The 16,696-nt window shown below is 36.0% G+C and overlaps 1 pseudogene; it reads right to left on the reverse strand.

Annotated features, from left to right (window-relative positions):
- Positions 1-13,229: 13,229 nt before the first annotated feature.
- On the reverse strand, positions 13,230-14,159 carry LOC103680799 (annotated as a pseudogene).
- Between the last annotated feature and the right edge of the window lie 2,537 nt (positions 14,160-16,696).

Below are 16,696 nucleotides of genomic sequence, written 5' to 3' on the forward strand. Positions count from 1 at the left end.
GAATAGAAGGGCCATATGCACCCCAATGTTCATAGCAGCATTGTCCACAATAGCTAAATCATGGAAGGATCCGAGATGCCCTTCAACAGATGACTGGATTAAAAAGGTGTGGTTATAAATACAATGGGATATTACTCAGCTATTAGAAAGAATGATTTCTCAACATTTGCTGCAACATGGACAGCACTGGAGGAGATAATGTTAAGTGAAATAATTCAAGCAGAGAAAGACAAATATCATATGGTTTCTCTCATCTATGGAACAGAAGAAGTAGGAAGATTGGTAGGGGAAGAAAGGGATAAAGAAAGGGGGGGTAATCAGAAGGGGGAATGAAGCATGAGAGACTGTGGACTCTGAGAAAGAAACTGAGGGCTCAGAGGGGAGGGGGAGGGGAATGGTGATGGGTAGTAAGGAGGACACGTATTGCATGGTGCACTGGGTGTTATATGCAAGTAATGAATCATCGAACTTTACATCAGAAACCAGGGATGTACTGTATGGTGACTAACATAATATAATAAAAAAAATAAAATAATAAACCAGGGATGTACTATATGGTGACTAACATAATATAATAAAAAAACATGATTATAAAAAAAAAGGAAGGGTTGATGAGGGGAAATAATGAAATCTTAAAAAGATTAAAGAAATTTATAGTATAAGGATGTCAGAAGAAGAAATGCTTGAGATTGTCATTTCTGAAAAGAAAAAAAAACTTTTATTTGTTATGGTAAAATGAATATTAGCATGTTTTGTTTTATTTTGTTTTCTCTTAATAATTTATTCTCTTTCATATATGTTGTAGAAGAGGCTTGAATGAACTAAAAGTTTAGTTTGGGGCTAGTTACCTAGAGATAACAAAGGGGGATTGAATTCAGGTCAAATGAAGAAGCATGGATTGATTAGATTATGTTAGACCCAGTCTCTAAATGAGGAAAGAAAATGAACTGTAAGAAAAAACAATCCACATTGTCTGTGATAACTTACCCAATTAGAATAAGAGTTAAAATTTTTAAATAAAAGAAAGTAAGTAAATCTTGTACTTATGTTTTTAGTACTTTCACTAAATTATTTCCAAAACTGTATTGCAAGTCATCACAGATAGTTTAATTTTTTCCTGGTTTTGATTATGATTAACATTATTTTACTAAAACAGCTTATATTGCATCAATGCATAATCAATGCTATGTTTTCATTTTCCCTTGGAGGACACAGATTAGACTCCTTAATTTATAATGAGACACTTACAATGAATCCCTACAGCTATTTATTTCTGATTCTATAGAGATGTATCATGCACCCATAAAACAAACACATATGCTCGGCAATAAATCAGACTATGTCCAATCCTGATCAACTGTGTGTCTTTGTGCATATATTCCATTCTTCCAGAATTACATTATAACCATTCTTAGTACAAATATTCTTGTTTATATAAACAGAATATCAGAAATGTCAACTCTGCAAGGAAAACATCACAAGGATTTTAAATCTTTTTAACTGCACTAACTCCTACCCATCACTTTTTTTAAACTGACTTATTCTAATGGCTTGCATCAGTTTTTTATTCATATGTTAGAAATTCCTACAAATTCAGTGGCTTAAATTCCCACTCACTTATTGTTTCACATTCACATAGGTCAAATCCAGGTAGTGTTGGGTGAATTTCCTTCTTAGGTTCTCTAGCCAAAGTCAAGCAATCAGCAAACTGGATTTTATCAGGAGGCAATGAACAAAAATCCATTGCTAAGCTCATTCATGTTGTTTGCAGAATTCCGATCCTGGTGGCAATAGGATTGGAGTTGCTGTTTCCTTATTGATTGTCAGCCAGAAGTTGTTGTTAGTTCCCAGACCCTCCTCCTTGCACATGGTTTCTTCCTCCTCAAAGAGAGGAATGACTTGCCAAATCCCTCTCATCATTTGAATCTACCTTATTACCCTCTTCTTACTAGCCAGAGAAAACTCTTGACTTTAAAGGACTTATGTGATTAGATTAGCTACAAACATGTAAGATCCCAAATAAAGTTAATTGACTTTTAACCTTAATTATATTTACAAAATGTCTTTTGTCCATGAGATGAAGCAATTGCAGGAGCATCATCCAAAATATTAATAGCCCCTAGAGTCTGGGTGAGTAATTTGGGTAGCCATCAGAATTATACTGACCATAATCTTTAAAAAATATATTATGATTTTTCTGCATCTATTTATTTCTCCCTTGTTTAATTAAAAATTCCTTGAAATCAGAAAGAATACATTGCTCACTTTTGACCCATTTAAAAAAGTGTGTTGTTTATCATATGCTTTGCATTCTATACATATTCATTTGAATTAATGAATAAATAATAGACATGAAATGAATCTAAAGGATGAGGATTACACAAAATTGTTACTGATTGCCATTATAAAATGATCACAATTGAAAACCAAATGGGCAACTAAGAAGCCAGTGTTTTAGCACATGTTAAATTTTATTATAATAATATGTTAATGAGTTAAAATATGCAATAAGGACATAGTTCACCTATGGAAAAAGAAGAACTGTATCAATTAGAAAAAAAATGTCGTTTAATAAAACTAAAACCTAAATGATCTAATCATTGGAGAAAAAAAACTATGTATGTATTTTTAAAGCTTTTGTGTGTGTGAATAAAATAAATTGTATAAATACATATATAAACACATATATATGTATATGTATATAGTTATGTGTGTGTCCACACATATACAAAACAGAATATCAATATATTTTATGCTTCATCATTTTAAAAACCTCATTCTTGCAAAGTACTTACATTCAAGAAACTGTTCTAAGTACCACTTGTCTGTAAACTCATTAATTCTCACAGCTATTATGTTGCTATCATTTTTATCTCATTGGACAGACATACAAATCAAAGCATAAACATTATTTTTATTTTGCTCCTGATTGCATATTTAGTGGCAAAGTTGAGTTGTGAACATTGCAGTGCAGAATTTTTGCCATACTATGTAACATTCAAGAAGAGAAATAGTGAAGTCTGATTTTTGTTTTCATAGACAATGAAATTAGGCAAAGTTTGAAGTGGTAATGAGCTAAATATTTTTGGACTTCCTCCAGAATTATGCTTCAAAGTATATTTATCAAAAGAACCATAACTATATCTACAAAGGGAGGACATAATATTCCAACTTATCCCAAAGGCAGATTCCCTAGGAGACCCTGTCAAATAACCTCATTGACACAAACCACAAATACATAGATTTGTAAGTAAACATTGAGGAGTACATATTGACTTACTTAATCATGAAAAAGATTATCTTCACAAAGATTTCTATGAAAATATAGAAATTTCATAAAAGAGGAGGAAATATAATCAAACATAGGAAAGAAATTTCAACAAATGCAATTATCTGCATGTCGAAAAACTAACAAACTGGTACCAGCAATGAACAACAGGAAAATTGAGTTGGATAGTCTATTTATGCTAGTATCAAAAAGAACAAAGCACTTAGCAATACATTTCATAAATGAAAGATTTGTACTCCTATAAATTACCCAAAAAATGAAGGAAAGTAAGAAAAAAAAAAAAAACACAGGGCACCTGGGTGGCTCAGTCAGTTGAGCGACTGCCTTCAGCTCAGGTCATGATCCCAGGGTCCTGGAATCAAGGCCCAAGTTGGGCTCCTTGTTCAAGGAAGAGTCTATTTCTCCCTCTGCCCCCCCTGCTCATTCTCTCCCTCAAATGGATAAATGAAATCTTTAAAATTTTTTTTAATTAAATAAATAAATAAATTACAAAATTCATAGAAAAAGAGATCAGACCTTTGGTTACCAGAGGCAGAGGGTGGGGGAGGGAGAATTGAGGAAGTTGGGCAAAGGTACAAATTTCCAGTTATATAATAACTAGTAAGGATGTGACATACAAAATGATGACTATGGCTAACATGGCTGTATAATACACAGAAAAGTTAAAGTAAATCTTGAGTTCTCATCACAAGAAAAATTTTTCCCTTTTTTCAAAATTTATTTTCTTGTTATTGTACCTATATGAAAAGATGGATGTTAACTGAACCCATTGTGGGAATCATTTCACAATATATGCAAATCAAGGGGCACCTGGGTGGCTTAGTGGGTTAAGCGTCTGCCTTTGGCTCAGGTAAGGCTGGTCATGATCCTAGGGTCCTGGGATCCAGCCCCATATCAGGCTCCCTGCTCAGTGGGGAGCCTGCTTCTTCCTCTCTTGCTGCACCTCCCCTGCTTATGCTCATGAGCTCGCTCTTTTGTGTGTGTGTGTATGTGTGTACACATGTGCACATGCGCTGTCAAATAAAATCTTTTAAAAAAAAGATTAAAACCTCAAACTTCACTATATGCAATCAAGCCATCATGCTATATGCCTTAAACTTATATAGTGATGTATGTCAATTCCTTCTCAATAAAAATGGTGGGAAAAAAGTTAATGCAAAAAAAAATGCTAAAAAATAAAATTTTAATATATCCTATATGTATGACTTGTAAGACTTATTGTTAATATTCAAATTCTCCCCAAATTAGTAAATAGATGCTGCATTATAAAAATCAAAGATGCTCTTTTTTCAGAAATTGATAAGCTGATCCTAAAATTTATATGGAAATCAGTGACCCAGCATACCTAAAATAATTGTGACCAAAAGTAAGAGATCATTCACACTTCCTGATTTCTAACTTACAATGAGACTACAGGAATCAAGGCATTGCACTATTAACATAAGGATAGATATGTAGATCCATAAAATTGATTTAAAGTCAATCAATCAATATTCAACCAATTTTAACAAGGGTACAAAAACCATTCAATGTGGAAATCACAGTCTCTTTTACTCATGGTACTGTGACAACTGGCAAAATAAAGAATTGATATCCCTACCTCACACCATATTAAAAAACTCAAATGAGTTAATGACATAAATATAAGAACTATGTTTTAAGACTCTAAAAAGAAAACATAAAAATTTTGACCTTGGATTAGATAGTAGTTTCCTATATATGACTAAGTGCATAAACTTATTGAGAATTTTCTACTTATCAAAATATTGTTATTTTGATAAAAAGGGATACATCAGATTATAAACCATGGGGCAGGTTATTAAGCCATAAAGTCTATTTTTTATAAAACAAATGGTACTATAGAGAAGTAATATACTAGAAAAAGATTGGATTAAAATCATATAGACAGAATCAAGATAGTATCCATGAAGCAGGGAAGGATTACTTTCAATTTTTAAGGATATAGGTTTTTCAGGCATATAAATTGCAAAAAATTAAAACAGTTTGGCTACATCAAACTTTGGGAACTCCATGGGATAATGGAAATGGCATAGAAAGAATTAGAGGCTATGAATTCTCTTCAATAAAACTTTTGATAGTTTTGTCAGATATGTAATAAGGACCACTTTCCAGAGCTGTGTTAAAATAATTGTAGTTAGGTGGTCTAAGATCATAAGAGTAGGGGACCTGCTCTCTTGAACTTAGCTGGATAACTATCAAACCATTCTGAACACCTATGAATTCAGCCTGAGATGTAAGAAAATATATCTGGAACTTTACAAGCAGAAAAAGGGTTGCTTTTTGCAAGGTAGGAAGTGCAGAATACTGAAGCTGTCAGAAAATATCAGAAGATAAATGGAGGGGGAGGAAGACTCCATAAGCTGGCTACCAGAAAGTGATATAATACCAGAGTACAAAATTGGTACCCTTAGAAATCTGCTCCACTGAGAAACATCCCTTTCTGAAATGGGTTCAGGGAATGGGGTGGGTCACTGTGGTCCCAGGATCCCAGGAAACACAGAAAGAACCAGCGTGCCTGAACTGAAAGAGGGCCCAAGCAGCAGAGAGTCAAAACTGGTTAAGGTCAGTGGACCAGGAGGAACTCTCAGCTCTGGTCGCCATAAAGTGTAAACATGGCCTGTAGGGAGACCACTCTTTGCCTGAGCACCCAGGAAAAGACTGGAATGTGCGGGCCAGTTACCAACACCTGGGAGGGTCGAAAGTGATGTGCCCATGACCAGGAAACAACTCTCAGGGTGTTAGAGGATCAGAAAACCCTAGGGTGGCACCTGGCTGTGACATGGGAACAGCAGGGAAGGGTGGATGTGCACAAGTTTACAAACACTTGCAGTCCCCAAAACACAAACCTCAGAGACCATAACAGGTCTCTGGGAATCCCAGTTGGGAGAACTGCAGTAGGCATGACCCGAGGGTTACTGCAGGACTTGGTGCACCCAAAAGTGGAGATGGTTTGACCCATATAGTTGATTGAAGAAGGGGGAACCTGAACTTGCAGCTCTGGGCCAGGGATCCAGTCAAGGCCATTTTTGCTCTGACCCTCTGAAGAGGCATGTAAAGCTCACAGGGAACCAAAGCCTCAAAGAGGACCAGCTTACCTTAAGTCCATTCCCCTGACAAGGGGTGGGGCAACTCCACCCAGGCAAACATACATGGAAAACAGCAGCACATCAGGCCCCTCCCCCAGAAGAGAGACTGGAAGAACAGGTAAATGACAAGCTTATGGATCCCAGGAGACTGTGAAACTCCAGAAACAGGAAAATAGTATATTGAGCTTCAGGTGTTTCCTCACACTCATTTAAATTTCATTCCAAAATTTTCCATTTCTTTTTTTTTCTTTACCTTTCTCCCATTTCAACTAGTTTCTTATTTTACCAGCTTGTATTTTAACTCGCTTTTAACCTTTATTTTTTCACATCTACATTTTAAAGATATATGCTTCATTCTGGTTCTTTTTCCTCTCTATTCAATTTTATTTTTATATAGATAAAATGTATCTAACACAGAGAAAAATATTCAATCAGAAACAAGTGGACCACCCTGTTTTGTCCACCCTGTGAGATTATAGTCTCTTCCCCCCACTGTTTTATAGATAGATGATAGATGATAGATATAGATAGATAGATAGATAGATAGATAGATAGATAGATAGATAGATGATAGATAGATAGATGATAATATTGTTGCATTTCAGATTTGTGTGATTTTCTGGGGTGGCTTCTGACCACTTCTGATTTTTTCTAGGTTAAATTTTGCTTGGATCATGGTTGATATTTTCTACACAGTTCATTCACTTACCCATCCTTACCTGGGCAGAATGATTAGGAGGTGGAACTCACAACAAAAGAAAAGAAACAGAGGCAATGTTCTCTGTGACAGAGCTAAACATTATGGGTATAAGCAATATGTCAGAGAGAGAATTCAGGATAGAAATTATAAAGGTAATAGCTAGGCTTTAAAAAAAAAAGTGTAAGTGATAATAGGGAATCGCTAAGGGCGGAAAGGAGAAGTAAACTGGCCAAACTTAAAAATGCTGTGAATGAGATGCAGTCTAAAATGGATGCTCTAACAACTATGGTCAGTGAAGCAGAAGATAAAATAAGTGATCTACAGGATAGGTTGTTGGAAAGGAAGGAAGTTGAGGCAAAGAGAGCAAAACAACTAATAGCCAATGAAGAAAGGCCTCAAGAATTTAATGATGCATTGAAAACAACCAATGTCAGAATCATAGGGATCCAAGAGGGGATAGAAAGAGAGGGAAAGCTAGAAGATATTTTGGGGCAAATCATAGCTGAGAAGTTCTCTAATCTGGGGAGGAAAGAAGCATTCATGTCAAAGAGGAAGAGAGGTCCCCTCCAACAATCAATAAAAACAGATCAATACCCCAATGTATAATAGTGAAGCTTGCAAATTTAGAGCCAAGAAAGCTACCCTCAGAGCAGTTAGGGAGAGGAGATTCCTTAGGCGTGAAGGGTGGAATATCATAATAAGATCATCTATCCACAGAAACATGGCAGACTAGAGAGGGATGGCAAAATATATTCAGGGCACTAAGTGAGAAGAAAAAACAGCCAAAGTCTTTTATCAAACAAGGCTGTCATTCAGAATGGAAGGAGAGATAATGAGCTTCCAGGACAGACAGAAACTGAAAGAATATGTGACCACTCAGACAACAGTGCAAGAAATATTAAGGGGGATTCTGTAAGTGAAGAGAGACCCCAAGAATAACATGGACCAGAAAGTAACAGAGACAGGAACTTTACAGGCAATACAGTGGCACTAAATTCATATCTTTCAATAGTTATTCTGAATGTAAATGGGCTAAATGCTCCAACCAAAAGTCACAGAGTATCAGATTGGTTAAAAAAGCAGAACCCATCCATATGCTATCTACAAGAGACTCATTTTAGAACGAAAGACCCCTCCAGATTGAAAGTGAAGGGATGGAGAACAATTTAGCATGCTAACAGACCTCAATGGAAAGCTGGAGTAGGAATCCTTATATCACACAAATTAGATTTTAAGCCAAAGACTGGAGTAAGAGATGTAGAGGGAAACTATATCATACTTAAAGGATCTATCTGAAAAGAAAATCTAATAATCGTAAATATCTATGTCCCCAACATGGGAGTGGCAAAATATGTGAACCAATTAATAAACAAAATAAAGAGTCATATTGATAATAATAGACAAATAGGAGACTTCAACACTCCACTCACAACAATGGACAGATATCTAGGCAGAAGATCAACAAAGAAACAAGAGCACTAAATTGCACATTGGACCAGATGGACTTCCTAGATATATACAGAACATTCCATTCTAAAGCAACAGAATGTTCATTCTTCTCAGCATCCATGGAACTTTCTCCAGAATAGATCATGCATTGTGTCAAAAATCAGGTCTCAACCAATACCAAAAAAACTGAGATCATTCCTTGCATATTTTCAGAACACAATGCTGTACAACTGGAAGTCAATCACAAGATGAAATTTGGAAGGAACACAGCACTTGGAGGTTAAAGAACATCCTGCTAAGGAATGAATGGGTCTATCAGGAAGTTAAAGAACTTAAATAATTCATGCAAACTATTAAAAATCAAAACTCATTGATTCAAAATGTACAAGACACTGAAAAGGCTGTCCTAAGAGGGAAGTATATAACAGTCCAAGACTCTTTAAAAAAATTGAAAAAATCCCAAGTACACAAGCTAATCTTACACCTAAAGTACCCAGAGAGAGAAGAGCAAATAAAGCCTAAACCTCTCAGGAGAAGAGAAATAATAATGATTAGAGGAGAAATCAATAATTTAGAAACCAGAAGAACAGTAGAATAGATCAATGGAATTAGAAGTTGGTTCTTTGAAAGAATAAGATCAATAAAACTCTGGCCAGACTTATATAATAGAAAAACAAGAAGACCCATATTAATAAAATCATGAATGAAAGGTGAAAGATCACAACCAATATCACATAAATAGAGACAATTGTTATAACATATTATCAACAACTATATGCCAACAAATCAGGCAACCTGGAAGAAATGAATGCATTCCTGGAAACTTATAAGCTACCAAGACTGAAGCAGGAAGGAATAGAGAATCCGAACAGACTCTTAACCAGCAAGGAAATTGAAACAGTAATCAACAACCTCCCCAAAAACAGGAGTCCAGGACCAGATGGCTTCCTAGGGGAATTCTACCAAACTTTCAAAGAAGACATCATACGAATTCTCCTGAAGCTGTTCCAAAAAATAGAAATAAAATGCAAACGTGCAAACTCATTTTACGTGGCCATCATTACCTTGAGTCAAAAATCAAAGACCCCATCAAGAAGGAGAATTACAGACCAATAACCCTGATGAACATGGATGCCAAAATACTCACCAAGATCCTAGCCAATAATATCCAAAAGTACATTGAAAGGATTATTCACCATGATCAGGTGGGATTTATTCCTGAGATGAAAGAGTGGTTCAACATTTGCAAATCAATCAATGTTATATAGAGCACATTAATAAAAGAGCCATAGGATCCTCTCAATTGATGCAGAAAAATCATTTGTCAAAATAGAGTGTAGTTCCTTGATTAAAAAACTTCAAATTATAGGGATAGGGGGAACTTACCTGTATATTATAAAAGTGATCTATGAAAAGCCCACAGTGAATATCTTTCACAAGGGGGGAAAATTGAGAGCTTTTCCCTTAAGGTCAGGAATAAAGCAGGATGCCCGCTCTCACCACTATTGTTCAACATAATACTAGAAAACCTAGCCTCAGCAATCAGAAAACAAATAGAAATAGCATTCAAATTGGCAAAGAAGAAGTGAACCTTTCTCTCTTAGCAGATGACATGATCTTTTTTTTAAAATGATTTTATTTATCTATTTGACAGAGATAGAGACAGCCAGCAAGAGAGGGAACACAAGCAGGGGGAGTGGGAGAGAAAGAAGCAGGCTCATAGTGGAGGAGCCTGATGTGGGGCTCGATCTCATAATGCCAGGATCACGCCCTGAGCCGAAGGCAGATGCTTAACCGCTGTGCCACCCAGGCGCCCCCAGATGACATGATCTTAATGTGGGAAAACCTCCACCCCAAAATTGCTAGAACTCAGACAGCAATTTAGCAATGAGGCAGGACACAAATTCTATGCATAGAATACAGTGGCATTTCTATACTCAAACAATGTGTGTGAAGAAGGATAATTTAAGGCTTTGATCCCATTTATAATTGCACTAAAAACCATGAGATACCTTGGAATAATCCTAACTGAAGTGGTTAAGGATCTGTACTGTAGAAACTATAGAACACTTATGAAAGAAATTGAGGAAGACACAAAAAGATGGAAAAATATCCAATGCTCAAGGATTGGAAGAATAAACATTGTTAAAATGTCTATGCTGCCTAGATCAATCTACACATTCAGTTTAATTCCTATCACAATAGCGTTGGTATTTTTCAAAGAGCTAAAATTTCTGTGGAAGCGGAAAAGACCCCTAATCACCATGGGAATTTTGAAAAAGTAAACCAAAGCTTGTGGAATCACAATGCCTGATGCAAAGCTATATTACAAAGCTGTGATCCCCAAGACAACATGGTACTTGCACAAATACAGACACAAAAATCAATGGAACAGAAGAGAGACCCCAGAAATGGACCCTCAACTCTATGGTCAACTAATCTTTGACAAATTAGGAAAGAACATCCAATGGAAAAAAAGACAGTCTCTTCAATAAATGGTGCTGGGAAAATTGGACACCCACATGTAGAAGATTGAAAATGGACCATTTTCTTAAACCATACACAAAGATAAACTCAAAATGGATGAACAATCTCAATGTGAGACAGGAATTCATCAAAATCCTAGAGGAGAACACAGGCAGTAACCTCTTTGACCTTGTATACTGCAAATGCTTGGAAGAAATATCTCTAAAGGCAAGGAAAACAAAACAAAAATGAACTATGGGGAATCCATCAAGATAAAAAAGCTAATGCAAATCAAGGAAACAGTCAACAAACCAAAAGGCAACCTATGGAATAAGAGAAGATATATGCAAATGATATAACAGATAAAGGGCTCATATCCAGGATCTATAAATAACTTCTCAAACTGGACACACACAAAATAACAAATAATCCAGTCAAGAAATGGCCAGAAGACATGAGCAGACAATTTTCCGAAGAAGACATGCAAATGGCTAACAGACACATGAACAAATGCTCCACATCACTTGACATCAGGGAAGTGCATATCAAAACCACAATGAGATACCACCTTACACCAGTTGGAATGGGCAAAATTAACAAGACAGGGAATAAGAAATATTGGTGAGGATGTGGAGAGGGGGAACCCTCTTCCACTGTTGGTGGGAATGCAAGCTGATACAGCCACTCTTAAATACAGTATGAGGTTCCTCAAGAATATAAAAATAAAGCTACCTTATGATCCAGCAATTGCACTACTGGGTACTTACCCCTAAGATACAGATGAGGTAAAGAGAAGGGGACATGCACCCCAATGTTCATACCAGCAATGTCCACAGTAGCCAAACTGTGGAAGGAGCTGAGATGTCCTTCAACAGACAAATGGATAAAGAAGATGTGGTCCATATATACAATGGAATATTACTCAGCCATCAGAAACAATGAACATTTCATTTTCATCAACATGACTGGAACTGGTAGGGATTATGCTAAGTGAAATATATCAAGCAAAGAAAGACAGTTATTCTATGGTTTCAATCATATGTGGCTTATAAAGAATAGGGCAGAAGACCATAAGGGAATGAAGGAAAACTGAATGGGAAGAAAATAGAGATGGAGGGAAACCATGAGGAACTCTGGAACCTGGGAGACAAGTTGAGGGTTGCAGAAGTGAGGGGGATTGGTGTGGTGTAACTGTGTGATGGGTCTTAAGGAGGGCATGTGATCTGATGAGCACTGGGTGTTATATACAACTAAGTATCATTGAACATTTCATCAAAAACTAATGATGTACTATATTTTGGCTAATTGAACTTAATAAAAATGAAAAAAAATACAGTCATAGTTAGGAATTCCAATAACTGAAGGTTTTCTAATTTCTTCAAATAGATTCTAGAAAGTAAAATAGAAATGGATGGGTAATAAGTCATGATTTAGAAGAAATTGGGCAGCGAAAGCGTTTCTTTCTTTTTTTTTTAATATAGAAAAACTAAGTTGACCCTCAGGTCCTTTATTTTTTCTATTTTATTTTTTTAATTTTTTAATTATGTTATGTTAGTCACCATACAGCACATCATTAGTTTTTGATGTAGTGTTCCATGACTCATTGTTCAAAGCATTTTTTCTTGCAAAGTTATTCTAACTGGACTTGTTAAAATATCTAATTCTAATTTAAAGGTGAAAAATATGTAGGACATTCTAAGAGATATTCTGTATAGACATGACTTGACTGGAGAAAGTTTCGATACTAAATCCCCACTTGTAAGTGGTTAGGAATTATGTAATGAGTCAGGAAAAAAAAAACTGGTTAATACTCAGGGTCAAGAATGGTAACATTTATCTACTCCCAGGTAAGTAATCCTTAAACAAGAATCAGTCAACAAAAGCAGTGTATCAAATCCAGCATTTTTTTCTTGAATAAAGCAAAGAACCATAGGACTTATACCTGGGTTCAAAGGCGGGTATCCTAAAGTCAAGTACTCACGACTCACAAATAGTAATAAAACTGAAATTCATTGGGAGTAAGTGGTCTATGCTAATCTTCAAAAACAGCCTACTTTACATATGATGTTTATATATTATACCAAATAAAACTATTATAAAATTGGAAAAATATTGGAGAAAATACAAACTAGGAGAAAGAGGATGGCCAAGAGATTCCAGCTTCCTTGAAGGAGTATTGACCTGAATGGACACTCAAATATGTTTAAAAAAAATACATTTATTTTCCTTTCCTCAGTAGTTTCTGAAGTCCCCTGGATACCTCTTTGTTGCGGAGGCTGTAGATGAGAGGGTTCAGCATGGGGGTGAGGATGGTGTAGAAAGCGGATACTATCTTGTCCTGCTCTGCTGTATGGTTAGAAGCTGGTCTCATGTACATGAACATGGCTGCACCATAGTAGAGTCCAACCACAGATAGGTGGGAGGAGCAGGTGGTGAAGGCTTTGTGGCGACTTTCTGTAGAGCTCATGCGGATGACTGCTCGAAGGACATGTGAATAGGAAATAATGATCACAGAGACTGGTAATATTAGCATCACCACACAGCAGATGAAAAGCAGTCTCTCAAAAGCAGAGGTGTCTGTGCAAGATAGAGGGAAAAGGGCAGCAACATCTCAGAAAAAGTGATGAATTTCCAGAGAGCTGCAGTAAGAGAGTGACAGTACTTCTACAAGCACAATAACACCATCAAGAGAGCCCAAGATCCAGGAAGCAACAGTCATGAGGGCACAGAGTTTCTGATTCATGAGGATGGTGTATCGAAGTGGGTGGCATATAGCCACATAGCGGTCATAGGCCATGACAGCCAATAGGAAACATTCAGCTCCAAGCAGAGACACATAGAAGAATATCTGGGCTCCACAACCTGCCAGAGAGATGGACTTCCTGCCAGACAAGTAGCCAAAGGCCATCCTGGGTACTGTGGTGCAGATGAGCATGAGGTCCATGAGGGAGAGTTGGCTGAGGAGGAAGTACATGGGTGTGTGGAGCTGGGTGTCCAGGTAGATGAGGAGAATCATAGAAGTGTTTCCCATGAAGGCCACTGTGAAGATGCCCAAGACCAGAGAAAAAAGGAAGGTTTGGGTGGAGCTGTGATCAAAGATTCCTAGCAGGATGAAGTCAGAGCTGAAGGTCTGGTTTCTCCACACCATTCTGGATAATTTGCCTTATCTAGAAGTCTTAGAAAAGCCACAGTATTATTTATTATTTAAGTTTTCAAATGAATACCATGGCAATCACTCTAATGGGAACTGTATTTACTGCATGCTCAAGACCTTTAGTTATTTCCCATCTGGTCATGACAAGTTCTGTGACTTACTTCAGTGATTTCCAGTTATTTCCTTCTAAACATCACAGGCAACCACTCTAAAAGTATTTTCTTTATTCTCCAGATAACAAATATGAAGATTATGAGTCAGCCAATGTACCTACAGGTAGACAGTCAATAGAGAACCTAGAAGGAAAATAATTAAATATACATATTCCTGAATTTGATGCCCATCCTTGATTATAGGAAATTCCTCATTGACCTCATTTTGCCTTTGTTCTAACATGTCTCCAGTTGGTGCTTTCCTAAATAACTACTGAATTCATGTTGTAATAATTCCCTGTACCATTCTGCCCCTTCCCGTTATGTGGCACTAGAACAGTGAAAGTCTGTACGGTATCACTATCATTATACCTGTACATCCTAATTCAGAGGAGAGTTTAATACTGTAAGTTTTTACTTTCTGTTCTCAGAGAAAGTCTTGAAGTCCTAACTTAATTAATCAAAGCACCCTTTAAAATGTTTCCTATGGAAGAACAGAGTATTCACTTATTTTTTGAGAATAATTTTTCTTTTTTTTAACTGTATGTAGAGGGGAGCTCTTTATTTATGTATTTGGGTTTTTTTAGAATTTTATTTTTCCCTGCTATAATAAAACATTATTAAGTCGCATGATACAAACTTCTGGGGAACAAGAGGGAACCTCTTTTTGAGATCTTTAAAAATTTCACTTCAATGTGGCATTTTGGGAACTACTGAGGTATGTTTCACCACAACGGGTAAAGGGCTGAATGTATAAAATACCCAACCCTTTACACTTCAAGGGGACAGAACACTAGATGTACTTGTGTGTTATAAGGAAAGCATTTAATTAATTAATAAATAAATTAATTAATTATTGGAGTCTGGAGATGTATCAGTAATGTGATCCTAAGGAGCCAGATTAAATTTGCTTCAAATTTGTTTTTAATTAAGCAATTATTAAAGAAGTATTTTAATCTGTAGCATAAAGATGTACAGTGACATGAAATGATTTAGTATGAGAAATCTCATGTTTACTGAAGCATGATTGCTTGAGTGGGTTAATCTGCAAACATAGTGACCAGGAAGGGTATGCCTGCAGCATCCAGGGGAGCCAGTGTAAAGCCTAGGAGGTGATAGTAGAGAAGTGATGGAATGGTTAGAAATACCATTATCCATCAGTTTCTCAAAGGTTATTGATTATGCTCTCTAGACCTCATTTATTTTTCCCTACCTCTAAAATATCATACTATATAGATATTTTGCTGGAGTTTCAATTAATTACAGAACAAAGAAAACTCAATCCAAAGCATGCTCCACTATTTTCCCCTGCCTGATATGGCAGTGTTACCAAATTTTTTTGGACTTCCAGACTTCCAATTTGAAATAATGTATTTTTCCTAATATTCTCATGTGTTACTTTTTTATTTAGCTTAAAGAAATCTAAATTTTTAGGGTTCCTTGGTGGCTCAATCAGTTAAGTGGCTGCCTTTAATTCAGGTCATGATCCCATGGTTCTGGGATTGAGCCCTGCCTTGGGTTCCCTGCTCAGCAGGCAGCCTGCTTCTCCCTCTCCCTCTGCCCTCCTCCCACTTGTTCTCTCTCTCTTTCAAATAAATAAATACAACCCAAAAAATATCTAAATTTTGTCTAATTCATATAATGCTTTTTGATACTTAATATCTACTTGACTAAAGATTATTTATCAATGTATCTATCCTTATTATCTACCTTTCAGTCCATTCAGAAACATTCTAAGAAAATAGCAGTTTCAAATATATTACAGGGAATTCAATTAAATTGTTGAGAAACCCAATTATGCATTTTATGCAGTTAATTTGAAATAATTTTCCTGCTGAAATTTTCCCCAGGAAATATCCTGATTATGTATTGATATACTCAATGAATTTCTGTCAATTACAGTTAATAATAGCACTCTTCAAAGGAGGCAAACTAAATAGAGAACTTTATTTGTTTTAATGACACACAAAAATGGCATGGCTTTATTTTTTTTTTCACAGAACTAAAATGCTATGCTAATATATCAAGAGAAAATTTTCATTACCATTTCTAACATTTGGTGTAAAGAGTGTTCTAATGAATGAGATATGTTAAATATTGAAACCAGCAAATAACTCATCCTTAGGTCGCTAGTTCATTTATTTGTATGACCACTATGTACTAGGTAATTTCACTTATTTTAATGATGAATATTTGTTGAGGGAACGCAAATTTTCTGTGACAAGGGTATATAAAACTAAAACGAAATTAGCAAGTATATTTTTATTCCCAATGTAATCAATATAAAGAACTGTCAGCTTCTTATTTGTTATTTTAAAAATATTTTATTTACTTATTTGAGAGAGAGAGAGAGATAGTGAGAGAGAGAATGAGCAGGGA

This window comes from Ursus maritimus, unplaced genomic scaffold, assembly GCF_017311325.1.
Source record: "Ursus maritimus isolate PB19 unplaced genomic scaffold, ASM1731132v1 scaffold_5, whole genome shotgun sequence".
Classification (NCBI taxonomy): Eukaryota; Metazoa; Chordata; class Mammalia; order Carnivora; family Ursidae; genus Ursus; species Ursus maritimus.